The 27,877-nt window shown below is 36.7% G+C and overlaps 1 long non-coding RNA gene across 1 annotated transcript in view; it reads right to left on the minus strand.

Moving 5' to 3' along the window:
* Positions 1-526: 526 nt before the first annotated feature.
* LOC141539292 (uncharacterized) overlaps positions 527-27,877 on the minus strand; it is a 46,156-nt gene continuing 18,805 nt past the window's right edge. Inside the window, exon 3 of the long non-coding RNA XR_012481251.1 lies at positions 527-4,440. This is a non-coding gene — a long non-coding RNA (uncharacterized LOC141539292). The remainder of the gene's footprint in view (positions 4,441-27,877) is intronic.

Below are 27,877 nucleotides of genomic sequence, written 5' to 3' on the forward strand. Positions count from 1 at the left end.
ACAATTTCATGAGCCCCTGACTTGGAGGCAAGGAGATCACTAATGGACTAGAAGTGAACTGAATATTTTACATGATTTCTTAGTTCTTTGGGTTTGACATCAAATATTTAACATACTAAATAGAGCAAAGCATTCCCTCTGATTAATCACAAGCCAGAAATTAAAGATTTTTGATGTCAAGGCTCTTTGAGGCTGAAAGAATCAGAACTGATCAAGTTGAAGAAGGCGAATAGCAAACTGTCAAAAACTTTTTGAACTGAAGACGCATAAATGATACAAAAATAAGTGTTATTTTAATTAATTAAGCAATCAATAAATAAATTTAATTTCTAAATCGAAGAGACTGAATCAAATCTAGCCTCAGATACTTACTATCTAGATAACCCTGAACAAGTCATTTAATATTTGTCTGCCTCAATTTCCTCATCTGTAAAATAGGGATAATAACTACCTCCTAATTTTGCTGTGAATATGAGTTATTATTTCAAAGTACCTTGAAAACCTTAAAATTCCACTTAAATGTCAGTTATTATTATTAAAAATAATTATTTTTATTTAAAATAAAACAAGATCAGAGTAAGTAGTGATAGACAAATATTGACATTTAATCAGTAAAAGCCTTGATTTTATCTAGTTACTTATAGTTCTTTCAATTTCTTTCTAAATTCTGAATGTTTATATAGAATGGGAGGGGGGAAGACTTAAGTTCAAATTTTACCTTACACACTATGTGACCATGGACAAATCATTGAACCTCTCAAATCCTTATTTTAGTTTCCCTAAAATGAGAGTCAGGAAACTAGGTGGCATACTGGGTAAAGTGCCAGGCCTAGAGTCAGGAATATTCATTATCCTAGGTTCAAATCTGACCTCAGACTAACCATCTGGGTGAGCCTGGGCAAGCTGCTTAACCCTGTTTGCCACAGTTTCCTCATCTATAAAATGAGCTTGGAAAAGGAAATGGCAAACTACTCCATTATCTTTGCCAAGAAATCCCCAAATAGAGTCATGAAGAATCAGACCAACCCCCCATCTTCCAGATGAGGTGACTCAAGCATAAAAAAGTTAAGTGATTCACCCATTGTCACACAGGTAGAATAGATAAATTTTTAATTCAAAATATGGCCCCCAAAGCCCATATTTTCCCTTGCAAATATATGTCTTTCAAACCTTAAAAGTGACATGCAAATATGAATTGTTCTCATGCTTATATCCCAAATATCTCAGAATTCTCCTTTTCCTGGGCAGCTCATTTTAACTGGAAGTGTTCTAAAGCTTCTTCATTCTTTTTGAATCCCTCTTTTCTCTCAAAACCAGCCTGTCTGGGAAAGACACAAAGCCTTCCTTCCTAAGTCTCATCATCTTCTCAATCCTTTAAGAAGAAAAACTACTTTTCCTTTTTAGGAACTGCTAGCAAAACAACTCTTCATCATAAAAGCAGCCAAAATTTCTCTCCAGGAAATCAGTGCAGTGCACACTTGAATTCTCTCAGAGCCTGACAGCTGGAAATGATCACTCTCTTTTGATCTCATAGTACTTTATCTTCCCTTCCTATGCACTGTCATCTTCAATGTACAGACTCAAAAGAGCCCCTGTATATGTGGTCCAATCCATACTAGATTATAAATGCCTTGATATCAGCAATTATCTTTTCATATCCCCATTTTGAATCTAATTTTTTAATTTTATGGAGAAGGAAAAGGAGGATCTGAAAAATATAGTGACACCTAAGGTCAAGTTGCACTTACTAGGCGTTAATCACTGTACAGGTAAATGTTTTTTGACCAACTGATGTCCTTGCATCCAGTAATTGCTTAATAAGTGCTTACTGACCAACTACCTGACTTTGGACCTCTTAACCACAGTGGGCCTTTCTTTATTCATCTATAAAATGGTTGAATAGAATGAAATGGCGCCTGAGACCATTACTGTTTCAAGCCCTCTTTCACTTCTCTCTCTACCTTCTTTTGTCAACAAGATCAGCTTCCACAGACTTAATAATTATCTCTGTGAAAATGTACATAACATACATATAATGCAGATATATATATATATATATATATATATATATAAAACCACTGGACTCTGCCTTGATCTTCAGTCCTGAATTTCCAATTGCTTAGTGGATATTTCAAATTCCACGTCCTATACTTCTCAAACACAACATATCCAAAAATGAACTTATCTTTCCCTTCTTACAAATTTTTATATTCCTATCAAAGATAGTTTTCCAATCTCCCATGTTCATAACTGCAACTATATCCTCAACTTCTCACTCTCCATCACTCCATATATCCAATCAATTGCCAAATATGGACAGTTCTACCTTCATATCTATCCCTTTTAATCTCTTCTCTCCACTCATGTTAATCTCCTTGCCTCAAGTCTCTCCTCCTCATCTCAGTTATTCCCACATATTGCTATCAAAGTAATTTCCCTTCAATGCAGATCTGATCACATGATTCCTCTTATCAATTTCATTGGCTCCCTATTGCCCCAGGATGGATATAAACTCTTCTATTTAGCTTTTAGAGCCTTATTAAATATGGCTCAAATTTATCTTTTTAGTCACATTGGATATTTCTCCTTTTTCCATACTTGGAGAGCCAGTCAACTTAGCTTTCTCTCTGTTTCTCATATATGATACTCTATTTGTGATCTTTATACATTTATATTGATTATATATATATATATGTATATATATATATACACATGTATATGCATATATATATGTATATATATATATATACTTTCTCCTCATTTCCATCTCCTGAAATCCTTTTCTTCCTTTAAAGAAGTCTCTCAAACATCATTTCCTTTCTTTCATACTTCACCTAATAACTAGTGCCCTCTTTCCCAAGATGCATTGTATCAAACAACTCTGTGTATTTGTATTTATCCACCTTATATTTTGTTTTTATAAGAATTTTTTTTGTTTTTATACTTTGTTTTTTTAAGAATTTTTTATTTCTCCCACTGAAATCTTTTGTGAACAAGGAGAGTTTTATCATATTTCTATCTCTGAGACCTAGCATAGTCCCTAGCTCATGGTAAGTACTTAATAAATATTTATTGATTGAACTATGGACATAAGTAAACACATGATAATTTGAAGAGAGAACAAGCTTTAACAACTAGGGCTAGATCAGGAATAGCTTCCCATTGGAGGTGGAATCTCAGCTGAATCTTGGAGGAAGTTAAGGCAGAAGTGAAAAGAAAATCCATTGCAATCACAGGAGATGAGATGATGATTTCAGGAATTAGTTAATATATGGTAATTGGCATGGTATGTAAGGTGTGTTGCCATAGTCAAAAGTTTCTCCATTAAGTGGCCATGCTATTGGTGATAAACCTCTCTGTATATAAATAGGCTGGTCCTCAGGAAGCAGACATACACTATTGCTTAGACAATATTAGAAGACTCCCTAGCATGGTAGAACTTGCCCTCCAGTGGCATAATCTTAGAAAACTCAAGATCAAACTCCATGCTACAAATCAACATTCTAAAGCACATGCTTATATGAGAACAAGGAATAACCAATGGACAACCCATATTCAATGTCAAGAGAATTCAAGGAAGTTACCCAGCACTATGGATGATTACAAGAGAACATGCATGAGAATTGCACAGCATGAGCAGGAGTAAAGAAATTAATATATGAAGGAATGACTGAAAACACATATTAACTATTTACTATATGGGCTAAGCCCTCAGATAAAAGTAGAAAAGTGATATGGCCTCTGCTTTCAGGGATGCCATATTCTTATTAGGGAAGATACCCCATACAAAGTTTCAGCTGTAAGTCAAATGGAAAGATCCAGTGGTCTTTAGGGTATAGCAACAAATCAGGTGGTAATACATCTTCTTTAATGTCATTGACTGTGATAAAGCCACCTCCTCCATTTCTGATGTCAAAATTTTAGCAATGCCAAGGATTTGGGGTTAGAGGAGTTTTGGGGGTAGAGGAGTCTTTAGTAGCTGTGGCTGCATGTACTCCAGAGACAGTTTCCATGTCTCATATTCACAATTATGCTTTGTGATGGCTACAGGATACTTGCTGGCTTGGAATTAGTCCAATGGCTTGAATTTGGGTGCTATTATTCCCAAGGATTCTAAATTTAGATGGTCATAGGTACAAGTTGTTCAATAGTTGGCATTAATGGTGGAAAAAAGAAGACCTTTTTACTTTGGTTGCTTCTTGGAAGATAGCTTCAAGGACCATTTGAAATCAAGATTTGGAGATGAAAGCTTAGGGAAGGGAAATTCTGAACTCAGTCCTCATGGGCTTATCTGCTCAATGGTGGCAGTAGATCAGCATTTGGTCTTAGTGGTATCAGAGACAAAGGACCCTTTTCCACAAAATATACTTTCCAGGATAATCAGTGATGGATGGATAGTGATCTTCATTTTTGGAAGGAGTTCCCATCGAGATTACCAATCTGTTGGAGTAAAGTAGTGAAGAAGAGAGACAGGAAATTAACATTTTAAGACAATTTGAACACATCCATGAATTTTCCCTTATTCTTCTGGTTAATCATAAACTTCTCCCCTTGGACCTCACATAGCCCTCGATTTTGTAGTTCTAGAATGAGCTTATGGTGTAACATTGGTTAATAAGATTGCATATGTTAGTGTTTTATTCCCCCCTACTAACTTATAAGGTGCCTAAGGACAAGGGATAAATCCTATTTCAATCTTGTATCCAAGTTCCATTCCCAATATTTGGCACAGACTACATACAACAGACAATAAGTAATTGTTGTATTAGCTCAGTACCCCAGGAAGATATGGAAAGAGGTGAGATGAAGCTCTGATGCATTTCCCATATTTCATTGTTTTGTCATCAAATCCAAATACTCTTCAGCTCCATCCATTCTTTTCCATTTCTCCTTCAAAAGTATCTCAATTGTTCTTCCCTTACCCATTTCCCCACCCTCACATCTCTTTGAAAAATAAAATAATATTTGCTTTTGCAAACATTGAAGCACTATATCATTGTTAGTTGTTACTATTTGTGCCCCCAAACTTAGTATAGTAACTGGCACATAATAGATACTTACTGAATGACTAATGCCATGGCATGCAAGTGAATTGGATTTGAGTGAGGGAGAACTGTAAGGTATGCAGCTTCTCTTTCCCCTCTGGAACCATTTGAATTATTTTTGCTTTGACTAGATAATAAAGACTTTTCTTTGCCCCATTTCATTTTTACCTAGCCTTAATCACTGTAATTCCATTATCTCAGTGAAACTAAGACTTATTAAAGACCTTAATTTTAAAAAGTCAAGGTATCCCACTGCATCCAGAGCCATCTCCAATTGTCCTGATCTATATCTGGCCACTGGACCCAGATGTCCTGGAGGAGTAAGTGAGGCTGGTGACCATACAGGCCTCACTCACTCAAATCCAATTCACTTGCACATCATGGCATCACCTCCCTGATGTCATATTCCTCTTCAAAAGAACAAATAACAGCATACCATCTCCATCCTTTCCCTATTGGAGTCAGAGTGTATATTTTCACTTCTTATTCACCACTCACATGTTGCATGTCAACTCTAGTTCATCTTCAGATTGGGAATGTAATTCTCTAGGACTCACTAGAACAATTCTACTACATCCATTTCCTAGCTGCTGTTTATAACACTCAAAAAATAAAAGAGATATGGGTTCAATATGTCCTACTCTCTTTGTGTTTTCAAATGTTAACAAAATTATTATGGTCTGATGAATTTACCATAATAACAGGAGTAAAGAGATTTATGCTCTCAATGAACTGGAACCATAGAATGCTTGGATGGTATATGTAGGACTAAGAGAACTTGGATGAATCCTATGCAAAATCCTGAAAAGAAATGCTTGAAAGAATTGAGGAATAGAGATTTGAAATGGAGAATGCTTTCCTTGACTTGTAGAAGTTATTCTCACTCATTCATCTGCATTTAAACATCTTCAGGCTAAAAACTTTATTTTAAATTAAGTTCATTTTAGCCACATATTAGGACCTTACAGTATTTATGGTCTCTGGCTAATGCATTTTTTTTTTTTAAAAAGAAGTGTAACTCATGAGAAGTAAAAATTGAAACTTTGACCAACCCAGGCTTCTAAATCTGTGGATATTTTAAGAAACTTGAGATCCTGAGATGACAATAGCATGATATCTGGTACATAAACAAGACTCTGTGACCTAGAATTTCACTCAAGTGTCAAAATTTCAGGAAGAATACGGACAGTGGATTCCCCCAGGGGCCATAGAGTATACAAGAACTTTAAGCATCTAAGTGACCACTGAACATTAACCTTTTGATCTTTTAAGTCACTCAAACAAAACATGTCATATGATTCAGTACTACAAATAAGCAAACATGCCTTCAGGATACAATAAAAGAATGTATGATAATATATGCATTATTGTTTCTTGAAGGAAATTATAATCACATTAAATCACATTTACAAGGTAATTTAAAGCTGGCAAAGCACTGTATATACATGATTTTGTTGAGGCCTGTGATGCTATTATTGATTCCATTTTATATGAGGGAAATGAGGCTGAGATGTTGTGTAACCTACCAAAGGTCACACAAGAATCCATTGTATCAGAAGTGACTTTCAAATTCCTGTCTCCAACATTGTGCTCACTATGTTATCCTATAGCAATAAAATACCATTGAATCTACAGTAACTTTTTTGCCATTTTGATTTTCTCAATCACAAGGTACCAACAATATAACTACCACATTGATTTAGTGGTATATTTTGACATAAAAAGGGCTGCAAACATCCTTTGAAATGATTGAGAAACTGATACAGACTCCATAAAATAAATAATGAATAGCATTCTAGTCATGGATTCAAAGACCAAAAATAATGTTCTTGCCCTCAGGAAGCTTATATTCTATTGGGGATGGGGGGAAACAACATGCATATAGATCAAAGAATCAAAGATTTAGAATTGAAAGAAAATTTAAAGGCCATTTAATCCAAACTCCTCATTTTACAGATTAAGAAATTGAGGCCAAAGAGATCACAATATTTGTTCAATGTCATACAGCTAGTAGGTTAGATAATATCAAAAGTTGTAGAAAGTAAATTCAGTTGTGGCCTAAGGAGTTTCTTCCCCTAGAACCTCCCCTCAAGAACTCTGGTTTCACATAGATTGTATTCAACCCTGGAAACTAGTTCCAAAAGATCATTATAACTGTTTGACTCTTGCTCCCAACCTAGAATTTTATTTCAGGGAAATTTCTGGAATAAAGTTTCAGCAGAGATTATGTCTGAGTGAATAGTGTTTCCAACTTCTTCATAAATGTACGGTTTGGAAAACGGGCACAGGGTATGGGACAGCCTTTTTCTCACCTACAACAGAAAATGCACAAGACACAAAAGACTCATAGAAACCCGTGAACAAATATATAAAGTACTTAAGTCACCCTGTAAATTCTCCCCAAAAGGCAAATACACTTTGGGGCTGCTTAATGAACATTCCCCATTCACCTTCTACCTTCACTATTTGAGCAACTCACTTTAATTTAATGGAGAGTTGATAAAGTCCAAATATGCCAACTATTCCCCTATCATTTCATAGTTGCTCCAGTGATCATATCAGTGATCTTATTTCTCCAAGGAGGACTATTGAGGAAATGTTTTCCTTCTTGAAATTTTAATGCTCAAGGCTAATGCTTAAACTAAGGAACTCTAGAACTTGGGCTTTCTCCAATATCCAATTACCCATTAGGTCACTCCCAGGACTGGGAAAACCCATTCTCAAAAACTCTAGTACTTAATCTGTATTCAGAAAAAGAAATAAATGCAGAGCATGAATTATAAGTCTAAGAATTCTACCTCTTGGATTGCCCTATTCTTCTGCTGCAAGTCACCATTTTCTGTATCTGATTGGAAAGAGGGAGAAGGATAGAAGAGAGACATCTTCCTTCATTACCTCTTCTTGATATATCTGCTCTGGAACTCCAAAGGCCCCAAAGTGCTAAATTCACTTTTATATACTATAGGAAAAATTCAATTATTTTAACAAGATTTCATTGCCCAATTCAGTTGATAGTCAATTTGGAGATAACTTCAGTCACTGGGAGCCCAATTACAATGGTTTCCTATGACCACTTGTCTAGAGCCAGGATATATAATCACTTACATGGAAGATTCCATTCAGACAAAGGTTTGTAGCCTATAATCTCATTAAGTTGATTAGGAGCTACTCAAGTTCAACTCCCTTTTTCCAAAATAATTTGCAGGAACCATTGAGGAAGGAGTCAAGAAAGACATCAATCTAGGAGTTAGCACTTAATCTTGACTATACTTAATCAAGACAATTTTGAAGGACAAACCAAGAAGCTGTTGAAATTAATGGAAAACATTAAGCTTGAAAGGAGCTAGGGACTTCCAAGAAGTAGAAGGAGATCCAAACTGGGAGAGGCACAAAGGCAGGAGAGGAGACATTAGATATGCGGAACTGCAAGTTGTGCCACTTGGCAGGAATTTCATATCCTGGAAGGGCAAAAAAGGAGGGGAAAGGAGCCAATAGTTACCTCTGGTTAATCTAGGAAGCTTTTGTGGAAGAAATGAGATTTCAGGAGATGGGAGAGAAAGAGGTATATAGCACAGAATACAATTAGACAATGTGATAAATGGGAAAAAAAATATTGGCTTAGAAAGTCAGAAGACGTGGGTTCTAGTCTCAACTCTATCACTAACTAGCTCTATGACCTTAAGTAAATGACCTCCTTCATTCATTGAATCAATTAAGAAACATTTGCTCATACAGCACTAGTCTTGCTTCTAAAAAAGAAAAGACATATTCCTTGATTCATGGAAGATTCAATATGATAGAGAATAAGAAGGGACAAGAAGATAAAAATGGTAATGTGTTCGTGCAATAAGATGGAAACAAAGTACTTGAGAGAAGAAAAAGATAATATTCACTTTCTAGCTAGAAGGAGCAAGGAAGCTTCAGAGAAGAGGTGACCCCTGAACTGGGCCTTGAAAATAGGTCAGGAATTAAACAGCAGAGCTTGGGGGGGAAAAAAGGAAAGACTCAAAAAGGATATTATGTTGAGTGGGAAGAATAGTGTGAGTAAAAACAAAAAGGGAGAAGTCTGTGGGGACAGAGATGACTGGGGCACCAATATTTAAAGGTACTGACAGAATTCACATCCCTTTTATAGAACAGGAAAAAAAAACTAAGCATCGAATCTAGTTAGCAAGAAGAATGAATTATAATAAATAATTAATCAAGACATAATTCATGATGGAAACAGTCTCTCAGTATTCTGAGAACTCTGATTCATGTAAGAATGAAGGATGAATGAATGAATGATGAAAAACAAATGAATTAAAAGATGAATGAATGAAAAAGCATTTATTAAATGCTTATTGCATGCAAAACATTGGGGATAGAAATAGAAAAGCAAAGATAGACTGATCTTGAGAATCTTACATTCTAACAGGGAAAATAGCACATATGTCCCCAAGGAACAGTGTCCAATATCCCACTATTCCCCACCAATTTACTCAGGTGCCAAAAAAGTATATTCAAGGAACAGCAAATAGACTAATTTAATCAGAGCAAAGATCCATAAGGGGTGGGGACAATGAGGAGGAAGAGAAGGAACCAGAAGAGAAGAAAATGGAGAAAGAAAAGGAGGAAAAGGAGGCAGTAAAAATGAAAAGTTGGTTGGGCTTTAGGTTGTGAAAACCTTGAATGCCAGGCTGACTTGATGTAAGAGGAAATGGAGAGATATTCAAGGATTCTGTGATGGTTTTCTTTTCTCAATGCCTCATCTCCCACATCCATGAAAGCTAAATTAGATGGATTTCAAGGTCCCTTCCACCTCTAATGTCCCACGTTTCAGTGGATCTATGACAGGTGAGGATTATAGGTTATAAGCTCAGATGGGCCATCCTGTTTTGAATCCAGCTTCCAGATTCAGATTTTGATTAATTTTATACAGGAAGAAATCAGTGATTGTATTTTGGTGGATAAAGTGTTGGAGCCATTGACTTAGCTATCACAACTATCCAAATTGAATGGCTCCCCACCTGATTTGCTATAAGACTCCATCTATGTAAGGCAAAACAGACAGCCTCTAAGTGATATGAGTAAAGAGACATCCACAGACCTCCCTCAAACCTAGAGACCCAAGTCACCCAGCAGTCAAAAAGCTCTTAAAATCCTACCTCTTTTATGAGAGCATCTCTAACCTCCCTCCATTAAAACAGGAGAAAATTTGTTATTAAAAATATATACCTGTTCGTTAAGAAAATGACCAACAGGATGATTTCAGAGAGGCCTGGAGAGACTGATAAGAACTGATGCTGAGTGAAATGAGCAGCACCAGGAGATCATTATATACTTCAACAACAATACTATATGATGATCAATTCTGATGGACCTGCTCCTCTTCAACAATGAGATGAACCAAATCAGTTCCAATAGAGCAGTAAAGAATTGAACCAGCTACACCCAGCAAAAGAACTCTGGGAGACGACTATGAACCACTACATAGAATTCCCAATCCCTCTATTTTTGTCCACCTGCATTTTTGATTTCCTTCACAGGCTTAATTGTACACTAAAGTCCAATTCTTTTTGTACAGTAAAATAACTGTTTGGACATGTATACATATATTGTATTAATTTGATACTTTAACATATTTAACATGTATTGGTCAACCTGCCATCTGAGGAAGGGGGTGGGGGGAAGGAGTGGAAAAAATTGGAACAAAAGGTTTGTCAATTGTCAATGCTGTAAAATTACATGCATATTTATGGAAAATAAAAAGCCATATTAATATATATATGTATATATATACATATATATATACATATATATATATATATATATATATATATATATATATATATACTTTAAGTTTAATCCTATGAATTTCAATTGGCATAGAAAAGCCATGTGAAAGAGTGGATAGAGAGCTGGCTTCAAATCCAGGAAAGTTCAAGACCTACTTGTGACACATACTGGTTGTATTACCTGGGCAGATCAATTAGCTTCTCATTGTACTACGTCTTTTGCTAAGACTACAAGTGCCAGTTGCTCTGATCTATGACTTTGCCAAACTTGATTCCAGTAACTCTGGGGGAGTTTGTACAACAGTGCCTTACTTAAATCCAATTCACTTGCAAAAAAAGATCACCCTCCTGATGTCATTGATCCTCTTTGAGGGTGAAGGAGGAGCAACAAGACTAGCAGAGAAGGTGTCAACCTGCATTGGTAGAGTTTCCTCACAATGAAATCCCCTTAAATTAATAACCTAACATACACAGATTTTGTTCCAGATAGGAAAATGAATATTGGCTCGATGGAAAGAAAGAACAGTGGACAGGGAATCAGGAGACCTAGATTCTAGTCCTAAATAATAACAAGTATGACTTTGGGCAAATTCCCTCACCCCTCCCCAGTTCTATTTCCTGCAAAATGAGAGGGTTGAACTTGTCATATGATGCAGATTTAAGGGTACTGCACATGTAGATTGGTTGAAATAACTAGGAATGTTTAATCAATAAGAATTATCTTGAAGTAAAATGGGCTTCCTGGGGAGATACCAGGTTTCCCCTCATAGAGGGTTTTCAAGCAAAAGCCAGATTTCTATTTGTCAGGGATATTGTTCAAGAAATTCATGTGGAGGAACTAGTCCAATTCAATGGTCTCCCATGGAGACTTGGAGAATCTCTGATTCTTTAGGTCGTTAACACCAAGCTCCAAGATTTAATGAAATCCATACTGCTTTATCTTGTATGTGGTCCAATTAATTTAACTAAATTCAATTTAATTTCTGAAGCATCAATAGTACATTAAGCACAAGAAAACAGAGAGGACATTAAAATAGTCCCTGCCTTCAAAAATCTTCCATTCTCATTAGGGAGATACAAGGACAACAAGGATAAGTAAATGACGAACAATTTGAGGAGGAAAGAGCTCAAAAAAGGGGGTAAAGGAGTTAAAGAGACTTTACAGAGAAGGTGGCACCTAAGCTGAAGTTTTGAAAGGAGTTCTAAGTTACTAGGTATGTAATCTACAGGCTTAACTTAACTTGTCCCAGCCTCAGCTTCCTCATTAAATCACAAAACAGGGACAAGAGCTATCTCAAAGGGTTATTGTGAAGAATCAAGGATTCTTTAGTAAAATTTAAAAACCTATATAAATTCTAGCATTCACTATTAAGAGTGCTACTACTAGGAGTATTATCATATGAATAAGAATAACATTTTTATAGCTCCTACTATGTATCACTTTATAAATATTATATATCATTTAATCTTTGGTATCCATCTTTAGGGCAGGGGTGAAGGGAGGGAAAGAGAAAAAAAAGAATGATAATTATGTTGTATGTTTGAAAAGAATAGTAATAGTAAGTTGTGCATAGTAGATTTTCAGTTTCATGTACAATGATCTTTTTATTATACTATGTTATAGAAATGTTTGTCTTATTCCATAAATAATTAAAACTAAAATTAAAGGAAAAAACAACTCTAGAAGGTAGGTGCTATTATTATCTCCATGTTGTCAAAGAAACCAAGACAGACAGAGAGATAGAAGTTTGTGTCCAGGGTCACACAGTTAGTCTAAGATCAAATTTTAACTCAGGTCTTCTTTTTCCTATCCACTGCACCACCTGGCTGCCTCAATTAAATTACATATTAACTTACAATGACCTTAAAGTCTCATTTGAAGGCTTCTCTTCCCTTTTAACACTCTCTCTCTCTTTACTTTTGTCTTCTTTTTATCCCAGGCTGGATGACCTCCTCCAGACCTGGCTGGGCTAATCTAGGAAGCCAGACCACAGGGCCTTCGGTCCCTACAGTCCCCTGCTGTTCAACCCACTGTGAGAAAAGTACATGGGCTGCCCCCAGACACCACTGGACATGTGTCTCATAACCTGGAGGGGAATTCAACCTCAAGTCTAGGACTTGGAAAAACCCTGTTAAAACCTGGTAATGGTCACCTCAGTCCTGAGGCCTTCCTCAAACACCATTTCCAAACATATTTTATTGACGCATTCATAGATCTAAATCAGGAATTCTTAACCTGGGGTCTGTGAACTGTTTTTGTTTTTAATTTGATAATCATATTTCAGTATTACTGGTTTTCTTTTAAATCTTTTATTTTATTTTATGCATTCAAAAATATTATTTTGACAGGAGGACCATGTCTTCAATGGACTATGCCAAAGGAATTTACAACACAAAATAGTTTTAAAACCCTTGGGCTACAGCTAGGAAGGACCTTAGAGGCCACTGAGTCCAAACCAGAATTTAGTTGTGCTAAATCTTGATTTAGTTTTCCTCCAAATAGGACTCTAAGCTATAAATCTTTCAAGCTCTAACCCCAACCCCTATAATGCCACAGTCAGTCATTGACAGTAGTGCCCCCAGCCAAAGCTCTAGCAACAAATTCCTCCCGTGGGTCTCAGCAGAAGCATCATCAGTTATTTGCTTGGATGCCTCCACAGAGTGGTCTTCCTCAGAGCCTCCGTTGTGCTGGGCACAGAGCACCAAGCTAGCCACAGACCAACTCATGCCAGCAGTGATCAACACATAGGGACCAGACCCAGGCACGGGGCCGAATATTGTGCCATCTCTGAGCTTCTAGAAGGTACAGTTTCTGCCAAGGACTTATCATCGGATGCTGACATTCAAAAAACTTTCTCAGATAGAATACTGGTGCATCTTGTCTCACCCAGGCCTCCTTGCTACAAGGTGATTTGCTGTCCACTGAACTCCTCTCCAGGCTCAGGGCAGCTAATCAACAGTACTTTGTCAGCCACAGGGCACTTTTCAGAGGCTAAAGTGCATACTGAATAAGAAGGCCCAGGCTGGCCCTCTCAGCTGCTGGGTTTGGGTAAAGAAATATGCAGGCTCAAGCAGTGGTAATCATCAAACCACTGGGCTACAATCAACATAAACTCAGCCAGGACACAATATTTTCTCCTGATTTACAACACATTCATTTACTTGGGGATTTCTGTGCCAGTGAAGGAGACAGGGCTGTGACAGTACAAGAGCTGTCCTTGGGCCAAGCATAAGAGAGGGTTGCAACTGAGCTCCTGTGCTGAGAAGGGATGCTCGAAAGTGGTCAAAAGCAAAGGAGTGGTTTGAAAAGAATACCTTTCAGTAAATACTTTTCATAGGAGCCCAGATAGAAAAAACCTGCTCCTGGGGCAGTGGCTAAGCCAAGTCCCCAAACTGACTAACTGGAGAGATATTTATTAGCCATGTGACCTGGACAAGTCACTTAAGTTCTCTCAACCTCAGTTTTCCCATCTGTAAAATGGAGACAATTGAAACTACCTCCCAGAGCTGTTGTCAGGAAGGTTAGGGTTAGAGTCCAGTTAGAGTAAGAAAGCATTTCTCTGAGATCTTATATATAAATTTTTTTGTAACCTTAGAGAACTCCATAAGCACAAGCCATTATTATTGGATAGATCACTACATTTTTTTGCCAAATGATTTACTATTTTTAATATACATATAAAGCTAGAATGGACCTCAGAAGCTATCTGATTCTATGTCTTCATTTCATGGTGAACAAATTGAGGGCCAGAGAAGTTAAGTAATTTGTCCATTATCTAAGTAATAAGCATTAAAGGAAGATTTGAACACAAGTCCTCTAACTCCAGAGTTGGTTTAGATCACTCTCATTCCCCAGTGACTGCCCATCCCAAGAGCCCTCTCTTTTAACAGAATATAGTTAAACAAAACAAATCGACACATGGGCCAACAACAATGATAACAGCATTTCTTTAGCACCTACTATGTGACAAATATTGTGGAAAGTACTTTACAAATCTAACAACATATCCTTCTTTTTATACTTACACTCTACCATCTCTTTGACAAGACCATCAATCTCTAACGTTATGACTGATCCTTGCATTGACCAGATCTTAGACATCTTTCATTGTTGCTTTCTTTTATACTATTCTAATTATCAAGAAAATTGCCCCACTGGTTCTGCTTACTTTTTTCTGTATCAGTTCATACAAGTCTTTCTAAGTTTCTCTGAATCCTTCAGATTCATCACTTTTTAAGGCACAATGATATCCCCATTATACGTGCATGCTGCCATTGGTTCAGCCATTAACCAAGCGATGGAAGCAATCAGTTTCCTTTTTCAAATTTTCAGGGGAGGCAAGAGTATATGAATGCTTCAGGAATCACTTTTCACTTGCTACTAGAATTTGCAACCATGCCTTTATAATCTATTTTTCCCCTGAACTAGATGGCATTGCAGACTTGTAGGGGAAAGTCTTAAATTTGGAATTAAAAATACCTGAGTAAAAATTTCTTCTCAGATACTAGCATTGACTAAATGTGTGACCCTGAAAAAGTTACTTAATTTATTTTTGCCTCAGCTCCCTCATCTATACAATTAAGAGTATTGAATCTGATGAAGTATAAGGTTCCTTCCCAGCTCGAAATCTACAATACTATGATGTCAATCAGTATAGAGGGTTGGAAATTTCAATGAAGTAGAATCCTTGGAGAGAAAAATTTCTCCAGAAAACAAGCTAGGAAAAAAGGATCTAGTAAATTTGAAATGTTTGTCACCTCAGAAAATACTAACTGTTCCCCACATCTACAAGGATCTACATTTTTGCCTCCCAGCTTCCCTGACTTCTTACCAGTTCCAGGTGAAATCTCACCTTCTACCAGAAACCTTTTCCAATATCTCTTAATTCTAGTGCCTTCCCTATGTTAATTATTCCTTGTTTATCCTGTGTGTAGCTTGTGGTTATACATAGTCATTGGCATGTTATTTTCTCCATTAGACTGTGAGCTCATCAAAGGCAAACACTGTCTTTTGCCTTTCTTTGCATCCCTCACATTTAGCACAGTGCCTGGAACACAGTAAGCATTTAATAAGTATTTCTTGACTAACAAAGACTTTTTAGATTGCTCTTATTCAAAACATAGTAATAACTCACATTTCTATAACACTTTAAATTTTACAAAGGGCTTTTCTCATGACAGCCCTTTGAGGCAGATAAGATGAATTATCATCCCCATTTTATAGATGAATAAACAAAGCATTTGAAGTGAAATTCCAGAGAATAGCTGGCAGGAGCAGGGACTTGACCCTAATTTTTATGCTCCCAAGGTCAGTACTCATGTCTCTCAATACTAATGCACAGGCATGGTGAATGAGACTGCCAAATTCAGATCCAATTAATTAGCCCAATACAGGAAGAACAGGGAAGTTGCTACAGAAGATGGGGAACTAAAAGACCTTATTTCTTCATACTCCAAAGACTGAATGAAGACCATATGTTATATGTTCTTCTGCCCAGGGATAACACAATGTTAGAACTGGGAGAAGCTTTTAGAGATTTAAAGTTTCATGTACAATCATCTTTTTTTAAATTATACTGTGTTATGGAAATGTTTGTGTCATTCCATAACTGAAAAATTTAATTTAATTTAAAATAGTCAAGATAAAAGGAAAAAAATCCCTAATCCAATCTCTTTATTTTCTACATAAGATAACTGGAGCCCAGAGAAACTGTGTTTTATTCATCACTAACCAAAACAGTGCAACAGAGCACAAATTTAAACCCTACTTATAATAACCTACAAAATCAAAAGAAAAAAAAAAAAAGAATCCTGACCCATTTTATAAGTAGGAAAGTCCTGAACAAAAAATCTTCACCAAGAAGTTGTCAATCAACAATATCTATTCAGTTGCCCCTAGGCTTCATCCTTTAACCATAGCCAGATGTCTCCCAAAGGAGCCTCAGGTGAGGGAATGTGACTGCTCAAAACAATTCTAAGTCCACTAATGGCAGGGAGAGAACAATCTGTCTGAATCCTACTGATAGTGGGTCGTTGATGTCATCTTTTAAAAAAAAAAAAAAGTTAGTCAATTAACAAGGACTTATTTTCTCCCTATCCTACCAATGGAGGAGAAGAGAAGGAGAGGGGGAGTAAGAAAGGGAGGGAGAAAGAGAGAGAGCGAGAGGGAGAGAAGAAGAGAGAGAGATGAAGAGGGAAAGATGGAGAAGGAGAGAGGGAAAGAGGGAGAGAGGGAGAGGGGGGTAGAGGGAGAGAGAACAGAATTGTAGAGACAAATATATAATTAAGCAAAACTAATTCCTACATTGAATATGTCCAAAAATGTATGTCTTATCCTGTATCCTGAGTCCATCTTCACATACAAGAATATTCTATGGTGATTTCACTGAACACAAAATCCTCTACTAAGCACTGTAAGGAGAGAAAGAAGAAATAGGGGGCATCTAGGTGGCCTAGTGGATAGAGCACCAACCCTGAAGTCAGGAGGACCCGAGTTCAAATCTGACCTCAGACACTCAACACTTCTAGCTGTGTGATCCTGGGCAAGTCACTTAACCCCAATTACCTCAGGAATGAAGAAGAAGAAGAAGAAGAAGGAGGAGGAGGAGGAGGAGGAAGAGGAGGAGGAGGAGGAGGAGGAGGAGGAGAAGTTATTGTTATTATTATTATTTGAAAGAAATGCTAAATTTTAGTTAAATGTTAGTAAAAATAAAAATGTAATTCCCCATGTCCCCTGAAATCTACCTTCAGACTACTTGGATAAGAGCCCCTGGTCTATTCCAATGTCTTATATTATAGATGAAAAAACTGAGGCACAGAGAGGTAAAGTTATTAGTTCAGGGTCATATAGCAAAATATCAGCATAAACCAGATTTTATCATCACAACACTTGTATTTTCTGACATAAATGTCCTATCTTACCTGTCTTTTTCTTTCTTTTTGTTCTCTCTCTTTTCCTCCCTTGTTCATCATCTCTCTTTCTTCCCTTGTCAGCTTTCTTTGCCATTAAAACCAGAGAAACATTTTCAGTAGATAGTGCTCAGGAAACAATTCTTGGCTATATCTTGTTTTTCCAACAAGTATATGTCCATAACTCATTTCCCTAGTTGTATAGACATGGACTTTTCCAAAAAATATGGTGCTCCATGTCTAGCAAAATTATTTTTAATACTACTTTTAATAACATCCAAGCAGGGGAAAGTTTTCACTTTTTCAGATGAATGGTTCAAACCTTTGAAGACCCATAGTATAGGGAATGGGGGAGGGGGACACTTTTAATCCCTATCCTCCACACTAAAGTGTTCATTGCCACACTTAGTAGGCCATGGTGATCCAGCCGTGTGTTTCACATTAATTCCGTTGGCTCCCACTGGAGATGCAGTAGCCGTTTTCATGCCAAATTAAAAACGACTTGGAAATGTGGGTTGCGTTCAGGGGCCTGGCCTTTGGAAAGGGGAATAAAACTAGAGAGGTTGAATTTGTAGCCCATCTGCTTTCAGGCAATTTTCAAAGTATCCCACTTCTGGGAAAACAGAAGGCAACTACTTTTGTCTGCCCTTAACAAACTGGGTTAGCATCCCTGTTATTTACCCCCAGGGTGAGATAAAGAAGGAACCACGGAAGGGCTAAAGTCTTTAAACTGCCTTAAACACTCATCAAGCAGGTTAGAAACATCCACTTTCAGCTAGCTTTACTAGCATTATTTCCTACTTCAAGTCTGCTATGATAAAATGGCAGTAGAATTTATCACTGACTAACACCACTTTATGTAAAAGAAGATTACATAAATGCCTTGTAACTTTAAATAAGGCTCTTAAATCTTTCAGGGCCTCGGTTTCCTCAACTGTAAAATGAGAGGGCTAGCAATCTCTAGTCTTGCTCTAAATCCAAGAAGGGATATTAGAAGTCATTTAGTCCAACTCCATTTTACAGGTGAGGAAACTGAGGAGCAGAGAAATTAATGAAGTGATTTAGTCAAGATCATTTGGTAGTGGATGGGCCTGGATTTGAACCAACATTCTCCAGATGCAAATCCAGTGATTTTCCTCTGAAATGCAACAAAGCAGGAAAAACCCAAGACTATAGTTAGATTCCTCATTGCCTTCTGACGTTACTCTGGTGCTATTTCCTCTACTTTCTCTGAACCACCAAGCAAGTTGGTTGAGAATGTTTAGTGCTAAGACTGATTAAATAGCGTATTTAATCAGTAATCAAATCACTGATATTGCTAAAGTTCCAGAGACAACCTATTGCTTGACTTCTTTAGATCATATAAGGATCTGTTCCTATGGCCCCTCTCAGGTGGCACACAATCCCCTGGTGGTCTGATTTACTATCTGCCTGGGGTGAAAAGAAACAAACAAATAAAAAACGATCAGCTTGTTTGTTGACCAGAAGTGGAGGGATTTCTGGAGGGGACAGACATTAAGTTCCCAGATCACAAGACCTAGAAACTGTGTGGGGTCAGGCCAGGCCTTGCTGGATACCTCCACTGCTTCCCCTTACTCCCAATGGTAGTTAAATTAAAACAGCAGGACTCAGCCTCCAGTCTTCTTGTCTCTGTTTCTGCCTTCCTCATTAGCCTGGATTTGGCCCAACTTTGGGGTGATTTTCATGCCCTAAGGCAGGATTTGAGTCATCCTTCCTAGTGCTAGATTTGTTTAAAAAAAAAAAAAAAAGAGAGAGAAGATTCCTCAAGGAGACAAAGAGGATTGATGATGGATGGAGGCTGGAAAGGAGAGGAGGTTATTAGAAAATAATTCTGAGCTCAAATTGCTTTTTTCTTTGCAGCTATTCCGAATCCACATTTTTCCTTGGGTCTCAAAACTAGGATAAAGATTTTTGTGTTTTTGTGTTTCTATTTCCAAACAATCAACAAGAATTTTTTTAAGTGCTTATTATGTGTCAAGCATTGTGCTATGTCCCCAAAACATAATCCCTCACCTCAGGAAGCTCACATTCAGGTGATAGAGATGGCATGAAAATAACTATGTACATAGATATTTACATATGTATCTCTACATATATACAGTACATGCATATATATGTGGTATGTAAGAGACAGACAGACAGAAGTAATCACAGATGAAAAACACAGCTGGTGAGGAGGAATGAAGAGGATAAGAGGAGAGAAATGGAAAAGACCACCTGAAGAAAGGTGAGATTTTGAGCTAAGACCTGAAGGAAGCCAAGGAAGTCTGGGAGAACAAGGAGGTGGGGAAAGAGAGCATTCTGAGCATGTAAAGACATGGAGAAATCATGTGTGTGAGAAATAACAAAGTAAGACAGTGTTGCTGTATCATAGAGTCTGCGGAAGAGAGCAAAGTATTAAAAACTGGAAAAGTAGAAAGAGACCAGGTTGTAAAAGATTTTAAGTTCCAAATAGAGCATTTTAAATCTGAAGGTAATGGAAGCCCTTGAACATTATTGTATAAGTGATTGTCATTCATACATGTGTCTTGGGATAATCCCTTTGGCTACTCTGCAATGGATGGACAAAAGAAGAAAGACTTGAAGAAGGAAGGGAGTGTTGTAATTTATGAGATTATTATAATAGTCTTTGAAAGAGGTAAAGAAGTACTGAATGAGGGATGTGGCAATGAAAGAAGAAAGAAAGGGATTAACCAAGAAATGTTTTGAAGATAAAAAAGACAAGCCGTGGCAGCTGAATGGATGTGTTGAGCAAATGGGGTTGAGAAGGCAGAGATGACACCAAGGTTGCAAATGTAAGTGGCTTGAAGGATTTTGATGTCCTCAACAATAATAGAAATAATAGGCACTTAATTCATAAAAGATGAGTGGCTATCCCTTGCAATCTTTACTATTCCCTGACCTGATGGTGTTTCAAGGCCATTGTAACCTATTATCTAAACACCCACAACAATAAATGTTATTGGTAAAATATTCTCTCCTTCCAACATAACCTCTTGGCTTTGAAAGGCACTCTTCATGGAACTGTGTCTATGCTCCTGGGTAATAACTGCTCCATTTCACCCTTTTTTCATTTAGAGTAAGACAATATGAGTCTCACAAGATGAGCAGGCATGGATGGGTTGTTACCTCATATCTCATTATTTTATCATTTCAGCCTCACTCACCCCTCTTCTGACTTTCATAGCATTTTTTCCTTGAGACAATTGGAGTTAGTTGACTTGCCCAGAGTCACACAATCAGGAAATATTAAGTGTCAGATCTGAACTCAGATCCTCCTGACTTCAGGGCTGGTTCTCTATTCACTATGCCAACTAGCTGCCCTTCCATATTATTCTTAAGGGCATCACCAACTTGCCATTCACTTCAGTATCACCTTTAACATCTTACTCTCACTTTCCCCACAAATCCAATTAGTTATAAAATATACCTCTCCTGTCTCTCCTCTTCTCTCCAATCTCACAAGCACTCCTTGGTTCAGGCCCTCATCACCTCTTACCTAGATTCTTGCCAAGAGCTTCTATTTGGCATCTTTGCTTTGGATCTCTCCCCACTCCACTCTTTCCTCAGCTGTTAAAGTGTTTTCCTAGAGTACATTTTTAACCATGTTATTCTCCCCCCTCCAATGACATCCCTCTGATACTAGAGGAAATATTACTTTCTCTATATTTCAGTCTTTTTAATGGTAATTTTTGTGTTTTAGAATGTAAAAAATACTATGATAGCACATATGTACTTTATAAATATGTATACTTTATAAATGTATGTATACACATACATATATTATATATATACATATATACTCTTATAAGGAATTCATAAAAAATGTTCTTGTTGTTAGTCATATTCATGACCTTATTTGGACTTTTCTTAGCAAAATGCTGAAGTAGTTTGCCATTTCCTTCTCCAGATCATTTTACAGACTTGTCCAGGATCACACAATTAATAAGTGTCTGAGACCAGAGCTGACCTCAGAAATCCAAATGCAAAAAATAGTAAGATAACACATATATAGCACATATGTACCATATATGTAATCTACTCAGAAAGATTAGTCTTCCTTACTCTAGGTCCCATTCACAGTGTCACCTAGTGCCTCATGACATACAACTACAATAATGAAAATAGAAATAACAACAAAAATAAAATAAAAATAAATATTTTGAAATGATAACGAAGTAAACTTGGTCCCAATAGAAGACATATGAGAATGCAATTCCCTTCTTTGCAAAGGTGGAGGATTTGGAATGTGAAACACTACATATAATGTCAGATCTTGGTGGGCTGTCTAGTTTTGTTGAACTATTTTATTTTAACTTTCTCATTTTTTATTATGAGAATGAATCTCTGGAAAGGAACAAAGATATGCTGATGAATATGTGTGGTATAAAAATGAAATATACCCATAAAAATTAGAAAATTAAATTTCAAAATCTTTAAATGAAGATGTTAGATGAAATGTCTTCTATAAATACGTTTTGTTCTTTTTCTCTTATTTGATGATACTATAAATTTGAATTAGTGGCACACAAAAGGGCAACATGACTTTAATAAGCAAATAAGCTCTATTCTACCTTAAAAAGTGAAACTGGGAGTCAAAGGGGAAAGGTAAGGTATTGAAAATGGGCGACCCAAAGGAGGACTATTTTCTATTTAACAAACAGTCAGTGTTGTAGGGGAACAAGCCCCAAACTAACTGAACACTGCCTTTGAAATCAGAGGACCCAGATTTAAATCCCATTTCTACCACTTACTACTTCAGAAACCCTGAAAAAAGTCACATCAGTGTAATTTTCTGAAGTCTTAATTTTTTCCTCAATAAAAATCACTGGATCAGATAAAAGTTGAGCTATAAAATCCTTCCTAGCTCTAATCTATGATCAATTAAATAAACATTTACTAATCAACCACTGTGTGCTAGATTCTGACAATACAAAGGCAAAATCAATATAGTCCCGGTCCTGGAAGAGCTAACAGTCTACTGGAGAGAAACAACATATGCATCCTCAAATGGCTAAGTAACCTCATAAATATAGATGTTCCCCACAGTGATACAGATGACTACTCCTGCCTGTTTTCTCATATTTTGTTACATCTTAGCCACATCCTCCCACAAACTCAACAAAGGGGATTCACTCAAAATTCAGGATACCTTCTTTGATTTCACTTGACATTTCACTTGACACTTGACATTGTACCAGGGGAACAATTTAGCTTCCCATCTATCATCCTTCATTCATGCCAGGTGACCAGCCCATAATCTCTTCCTCTTCCTAATACTGTGCCTGCCAAGTAGCAGAGATTTAGAAAATTAAAATAAAAAATTCTTGCTAAGTAATTTCTAAAGGGAGAGCACAGGTCTAATATGAATGACAGTTTGTTAACAAATAGGAAATCAATAGAACACAATGAAAGGCAATCACAGAATGAGATAGGAATACCAGTCTTTGAATTAGACAGCTGATGATAGAGAATCATGGGGGTAAATTATTTGATCCTATTTGGACTGCCTAACTCACAGGGAATAATATAAGGAAAGTACTTTGTAAACTATGAAGCACATGTAAATGTGAACTGCTGTCACTAATTCTAACCTTTCATCATCTCTAGTCAGCTGTAGCACCACAAGATGGAATAGATGGTGCCCCAGGAACAAGTCCTATATCAAGAGGTCTACAGCTAAGCTCTGCCCTTTCATTGTGCTTGTGCTCACTGCAGCTGTCATCACATCCCTCCTTGAGGTCCTCTATGGAAAGCACATCATCTATAGTTTTTTATTCTCCCTTCCCCTCCCCACCCACAGATGATTTATATTTTACATTGCTACTGTAACACAGAACTCACAAAGTCCTTCCACATGCATTATCTCATTGATACTTATTATACTCATGATAATATCTCATAATACTTATTATAAAGCAGTGCTAGAACAAGTTTCGAGAGGGCTAAGAGATTTTCTTATGATCATAGAGCAATTCAGAGCTCTATTTTATAAGATCAATGATCTGGAGTTTGAAAAGATCTTAGAGTATATCTAGTCTGACAGCTTCATTTTATAAATACAGAAAATGAAGATCTGGTAAGTTAAATGACTTAGCCATAGTCCCATAAGAACTGAGTGTGAAAGGCAAAGACCATGACTTTTTCCTAGTGATACCAAATGCTTTGCTTTTTATTATTATTAGAAGTAAATTAATAGGAGTCACTTTCGTATGATTTGGTTCTGTTATTTTGGGTAGGAAGGGAAGGGAATGGAGGAAGGGAACAACTCTTAGGACTCACATAAGCTGCCGAAATTCTCAGTCACATTTTCTACTGCCTGTCAGGGAGCAGAAAGAGCAATATTTAGAAAGCAGTAAGTCCAGCAGAGAGCAGCATGAAGACGTCAATAGAAGACATCAACAGCTTTGTAGTGTCATGGGCATAAGTTGTCCCTCCAAGGATATGCCCTGGTCACACACATTCCCTGAATATCTTCCTTCATATAGGGGTGCTGGTCACATATGTTCCACATATGTAGATACCAGAGTTTATGGGGAAATGTTCTATTGTTATTTTATTTACATTGCTACTTAATTAAATGTATTTTTATAAACAATACCCAATGTTTAGTTGATCAAACACAGGTAGAGATTCACGAGGTTTGAAGAAGATTCCTAAAAAAATGCTAAAACCTAATTGAGCACTAGAGTAATGGAAGAACCCCCAGATGTTCTCCTTTGTGGGTTAAAACACAAGATCTGGTGCATTTCCTAACTGTGTGTGACCCTGGGCAAGTCACTTAACTCCAATTGCCTCAGGAAAAAAAAAAGACAAGCCAGTATTTTTTAATTAATTTTATAATTATAACATTTTTGACAGTGCATATGCATAGGTAATTTTTTACAACATTACCCCTTGTACTCCCTTCTGTTCCAAATTTTCCCCTCCTTCCCTCCACCCCCTCCCCTGGATGGCAGGCGTTCCCATACATACTAAATATGTTATAGTATATCCTAGATACAATATATATGTGCAGAATTGAATTTTTGTTGTTGTTGTTGTTGTTGCAAAGGAAGAATTGGATTCAGAAAGTAAAAAATAACCTGGGAAGAAAAACAAAAAATGCAAACAGTTTACACTCATTTCCCAGTGTTCCTTCTCTGGATGTAGCTGATTCTGTCCATCATTGATCAATTGGAATTGGATTAGATCTTCTCTATGTTGAAGATAACCACTTCCATCAGAATGCATCCTCATATACTATTGTTGTTGAAGTGTACAATGATCTCCTAGTTCTGCTCATTTCACTCAGCATCAGTTGATGTAAGTCTCTCCAAGCCTCTCTGTATTCATCCTGCTGGTCATTTCTTACAGAACAATAATATTCCATAACATTAATATACCATAATTTACCCAACCATTCTCTAATTGATGGACATCCATTCATCTTCCAGTTTCTAGCCACTACAAAAAGGGCTGCCACAAACATTTTGGTACATACAGGTCCCTTTCCCTTCTTTAGTATGTCTTTGGGATATAAGCCCAGTAGTAGCACTACTGGATCAAAGGGTATGCACAGTTTGATAACTTTTTGGGCATAATTCCAGATTGCTCTCCAGAATGGTTGGATTCTTTCACAACTCCACCAACAATGCATCAATGTCCCAGTTTTCCTACATCCCTTCCAACATTCATCAAGCCAGTATTAACAACAACAATAGCTAGCATTTATGTAGCTTAATATATAATATTTATATATTATATTATAATATTTATATTTATATAGCTTAATATATGCCTTACATTTACCTCATTTAAACTTCACAATACTTGGGGAGGGAGGAGAAGTGCTATTATTATCCCCATTTTACAACTTAGGAAACTAAGACAAATAGAAGGTGACTTAAAGTCACACAACTACTAAGTGTCTGTTTTGAACTCAAATTTTCCCAACTCCAAGCCCAGTGCTCTACCCATTGTGCCGTCTAGCTGCCCCCTACAGCCCTGCCTTCAGAAAACATAAACTTGAACAAGTTTAGATGCTGGGATCCAAATGAAACTCATCTAGGATGAGACCTCCCTTAAGGAAGTGAATTTTTCTATTAGATCATAAACTTGTGGCTAAACCAGTATAGAGCCCTAGATTTGGCTGTGACTGGGTCACTCTCTTTGGAAATGGACACCATGTGTTCTTCTTTGCAAACAGAATGCCACAACTTCTAAAGCCTCAAGAATTTCAAAGGCATCCAGGAATCTCTCAACATATCTCAAACTTTTAAAGAATTTCCAGAGTACAAAGGAATATAATTCACAAGCTCACTAAGACCAGGGCATTTATGGGCATTATCTCATTGGTGGGAAGAGAGAAAAGGGCAGGCATGCAAACTTCAGCAGGAATCTCCCCTCTCTTCTTAAATTCTGACATGCCTTAGATTTGAAGAATCTGAGTATGAAGCCCGGCTTTTGTTGATAATCACCTAAATGACCTCAACTTCTCTGCACCTTAGTTCCTTCCTTTTCAAAATGATCTCTAAGGGTCCTTTACAACTCAAAATCAGTGTTCTTTCTTCCTCTTGGTTGAGAAGTGAGGAATTACTATTGCAGAATGTTGCATACATTGTTAGATAAAGTAGCTATATTGGTTATTTTTCTTTAATTATGTTTCTTTGTTACAGAGCAGGACTAATGAGGGGTGGAAAGAATGGAAAAGGGAATTTCTAGAAACTGCAATGATTATTTTTAAGTCATCAATAAAACTTTTAAAAATAAAAAATAACTTCCTGTTCCTAAGATCCTACACTAATTTTTTTTCCTAAAAACAACAAAAAAGAACACCTAGCATTTGTGTAGTGTTTTAAGGTTTGCAAAGCATTTTGTAAATACTATCTCATTTTTAATTTTAAAAAAATTTTTATTATAGCTTCTTATTTACAAGATATATGCATGGATAATTTTTCACCACTGAGACTTGAAAAACCTTCTGTTACAACTTTTCCCCTCCTTCCCCCACCTCCTCCCCTAGATGGCAGGTAGACCCATACATATTAAATATGTTAAAGTATATGTTAAATACAATATATGTATACATAGCCATACTGTCATTTTGCTGCACAAGAAAAATGGGACTCAGAAATAAGGTAAAAATAACCTGAGAAGGAAATCAAAAATGCAAGCGGACACAGAGGGATACTACTATCTCATTTGATTCAACAACCCAGGAGATAGGTATTATTATAATCCTCATTTTACAAATGAGGAAACTGAGGCAGGCAGAAGTTAAGTGATTTGTTCTAGATTAAACACTTAGCAAGTTTTGAAAGCTGGATTAAAACTCAAATATTCCAGATTTTTTCACTCTATTGTCTTCCTGCCTAACAGAACCATTTTCACCAAACTGAAGCAACTTATACCAAAACTTAAAAAGGAACTTGCACTAATTTCATCAGCTATAATACACCACTCAAGCATCTCCTTAGTCTCAGCAACCATTACAGGAATGAATTTAGTATCTCTGAAGTACAGACATATGTAAATACAATGTATTTTCAAGAGGAAGAGAATGGGGGAAAGCTTGAAAAACATCACATAGGAAGAGACACCTGAGCTGCTAAGATAAACCAAATGTAAAATGATCTTTATGAAATGTTGACTAGATGATTTGGGGTGGAAAAGGAGAATGGTCATAGTTTCTTTAGGGAATTTTTTTATATAAAATTCTGGGAAAATCTTGGTTTGCAAAGATGTTAAAATTATTGTGATTCAACTTATCCTTGAGAAAATATCTTTTCCTCCCTTCTTTGAAGAACCTATACTAGTAGAATGCTGAATATGCTATCAGACACAGTTGATATATTGGTTTGTTTTTTATCCTCTTTTTTTAAGCCGTGGGAGCATAGATTTAGAGCTGGAAGAGACATTTGAAGTTCTTTTGTACAACTTTCTTTATTTTAACAAGAATGAAGGTCCAGAAAAGTTGAGTGGCATCCCTTAAGTCACAAGGTAGCAAATAGTAAAACTGAAATTCAAACTCACATTCTCCAACTCTAGATCTCTGTTCACTGTACTATGTTAGATGGATTTGTCTGGAGAAGAGATGAAGGAAGAGAGATTTTCAGAAGTAAAAATAACAAAATCTGGGTTTTT

Source organism: Sminthopsis crassicaudata, chromosome 4 (genome assembly GCF_048593235.1).
Source record: "Sminthopsis crassicaudata isolate SCR6 chromosome 4, ASM4859323v1, whole genome shotgun sequence".
NCBI classification, from domain to species: Eukaryota; Metazoa; Chordata; class Mammalia; order Dasyuromorphia; family Dasyuridae; genus Sminthopsis; species Sminthopsis crassicaudata.